Source organism: Pelophylax lessonae, assembly GCF_965119305.1.
Source record: "Pelophylax lessonae genome assembly, chromosome: 9".
Classification (NCBI taxonomy): domain Eukaryota; kingdom Metazoa; phylum Chordata; class Amphibia; order Anura; family Ranidae; genus Pelophylax; species Pelophylax lessonae.
Genome location: NC_138776.1, coordinates 104708047 through 104711551, shown reverse-complemented (window position 1 = coordinate 104711551; position 3505 = coordinate 104708047).

Genomic DNA, 3505 nt, shown 5'->3' with positions numbered 1-3505 from the left:
CTCCCAAGGCTGACATTTACATTTAAGGTGGAGCAGCGAGTAGAGGCAGTGGATTGGCGTGTGCGGGGTCATTGTCCAGGGCTGCCTGTTCTTAGTAGTAGGGATTCTATAACAATTCTGCTGATACTAGACCAGTCTGTGCCTGCAGCTGGCATCCTGCACTGTACTCTATAGTCACTAAGAAGAGGCTCAGGTTACATTCTGCGCGTGTATATTGGAAAGCGTGCAAGAGTGTACAGTGTGAGCCAAGTGTGTATTCATTTCTGCTCTGCAACTAAATCCAGGTCATTTTTCCCAGAAGGGAAATCGGTCTTGTCATTATGAGCTAACATTTTATAATTCAACTACACATAACAAGCTCCTTGTGTATCAGTTGTTAAAACTATTACGCTTTCAATTCTTTACCTTTTTATGGGCTTCTCTTTTCTCATCTATGTCATAGAGCAGGGGTCTCCAAACTACTGCCTGCAGACCAAATCTGGCCCGCTGCAAGATTTTATCCGACCATCTGATGTAAAGGGGAACTCTGATGTGAGGGGGATCTGATGGGTACTCTGATGTAAGAAGGATTTAATGGGGACTCTGATGTGAGGGGGATCTGATGGGGACTCTGATGTAAGAAGGATTTAATGGGGACTCTGATGTGAGGGGGATCTGATGGGGACTCTGATGAAAGAGGGCTTTGATGGGGACTCTGATGTAAGAGGGTTCTGTTGGGGACTCTGATGTAAGAAGGGTTTGATGGGGACCCTGATGTAAGGGGGATTTGATGGGGACTCTGATGTGAGGGGGTCTGATGGGGACTCTGATGTAAGGGGGTTCTGATGGGGACCCTGATATAAAAGGGATTTGATGGGGACTCTGATATAAGAGGGATTTGATGGGGACTCTGATGTAAGGGGGTCTGATGGGAACTCTGATGTAAGGGGCTCTGATGGGGACTCTGATGTAAGGGACTCTAAAGGGGACTCTGATGTAAGGGGCTCTGATGGGGACTCTGATGTAAGGGGCTCTGATGGGACACTAATTTATTTGAAATTTCTTAGCTTTGTTTTACTTTTTTTTTTTCTTGTTCTTGTTCTAAATCATATCATGCTGATTACAAGAAGAATTTAAGTAAAATGTATTCATTCATTTAAATTAAATGCGTTACTTTACTTTAAAAAAACATTTTTTTCTTGGCCTGCGAATATTTGTAAAATATATGATGATCCCTCGTACTGAAATGTTTGGAGACCCCAGAGCAGATTTCTCAGCTAGGGTTCTGTAGAATCCTAGGGTTCCTCCTTAAGGTGCAATGGGGTTTCTTGAGCTGTGACAGATTGATCCCCTGTTTAATGGTCTCAATGTATGGGAAAATAGGTCCACTGCCCACCAATGCATGGGAAAATGGTCCACTGCCCACCAATGCATGGGACAATGGTCCACTGCCCACCAATGCATGGGAAAATGGTCCACTGCCCACCAATGCATGGGAAAAATGTTCCACTGCCCACCAATGCATGGGAAAATGGTCCACTGCCCACCAATGCATGGGACAATGGTCCACTGGCCACCAATACATGGGAAAATGGTCCACTGCCCACCAATGCATGGGACACAGTGGCGGAGCTAGACTTTTAAAACAGGGGTGGCAAAGGGGTGGCAAGGTATTATTTTGGGGGGTCAATATATAAAGTGTCATTTAGTGTCAGATTTGCAACCGCAATGTCGCAGTCCCTCTAATAATCGCTGATCGCTGCCAGTACTAGTAAAAACAATTAAAAAATAAAACGTTCCATAGTTTGTAGATGTAATAACTTTTTTGCAAACCAATCAAAATACACTTTTACAAAAAATACTGTATGTGGCAGAATACAAATTAGCCTAAATTTATGAAAATAGGGGGGAGCTGTAAAGCACTGTGGGGAGCTGAAGAGCCCTTTGAGGTCGCAAAAGTGTGAAAGGGGCCTTCAGTAATTAAGGTATAGTGTGCCCCCTTTCAAAGCAATGACCAGCGTACATGCCCCCTTCAATGCAGAGATCAGTGTACATGCCCCCTTCAATGCAGAGATCAGTGTACATGCCCCCTTCAATGCAGTGACCAGCATACATGCCCCCTTCAATGCAATGACCAGTGTACATGCCCCCTTCAATGCAGAGATCAGCGTATATGCCCCCTTCAATGCAGTGACCAGCATACATGCCCCCTTCAATGCAGTGATCAGCATACATGCCCCCTTTCAAAGCAATGACCAGCGTACATGCCCCCTTCAATGCAGAGATCAGTGTACATGCCCCCTTCAATGCAGAGATCAGTGTACATGCCCCCTTCAATGCAGTGACCAGCATACATGCCCCCTTCAATGCAATGACCAGTGTACATGCCCCCTTCAATGCAGAGATCAGCGTATATGCCCCCTTCAATGCAGTGACCAGCATACATGCCCCCTTCAATGCAGTGATCAGCGTACATGCCCCCTTTCAAAGCAATGACCAGCGTACATGCCCCCTTCAATGCAGAGATCAGCGTATATGCCCCCTTCAATGCAGTGACCAGCATACATGCCCCCTTCAATGCATTGACCAGTGTACATGCCCCCTTCAATGCAGAGATCAGCGTACATGCCCCCTTCAATGCAGAGATCAGCGTACATGCCCCCTTCAATGCAGTGATCAGCGTACATGCCCCCTTCAATGCAGTGACCAGCATACATGCCCCCTTCAATGCAATGACCAGTGTACATGCCCCCTTCAATGCAGTGACCAGCATACATGCCCCCTTCAATGCAGTGATCAGCGTACATGCCCCCTTCAATGCAGTGACCAGCGTACATGCCCCCTTCAATGCAGTGATCAGCGTACATGCCCCCTTCAATGCAATGACCAGTGTACATGCCCCCTTCAATGCAGTGACCAGCGTACATGCCCCCTTCAATGCAGTGACCAGCGTGCATGCCCCCTTCAATGCAGAGATCAGCGTACATGCCCCCTTCAATGCAGTGACCAGCGTACATGCCCCCTTCAATGCAATGACCAGTGTACATGCCCCCTTCAATGCAGTGACCAGCATACATGCCCCCTTCAATGCAATGACCAGTGTACATGCCCCCTTCAATGCAGTGACCAGCATACATGCCACCAATGCAGAGACCAGCATACATGCCCCCAATGCAGTGACCAGCGTACATGCCCCCAATGCAGTGACCAGCGTACATGCCCCCAATGCAGTGACCAGCGTACATGCCCCCAATGCAGAGATCAGCGTGCGTGCCCCCTTACCTACCTGGAGCGGCAGCGGGCGGCTTCTTCTCAGTCCCGGTGACCGGCGGCGCGTCTCCACGAGTCCTTCCGCCTCCTCCTCGGCTAATGGCAAGGGGTTTGTCTTGTGGCAAATGGCAAGGGGTTTGTCCTCCCCCCCCCCTCGGGCACTCACATTCTTCTTTCCCCCCTCCTCGGGCACTCACATTCTTCTCCCCCCCCTCGGGCACTCACATTCTTCTTCCACCCCCCCTCGGGCAGTGGC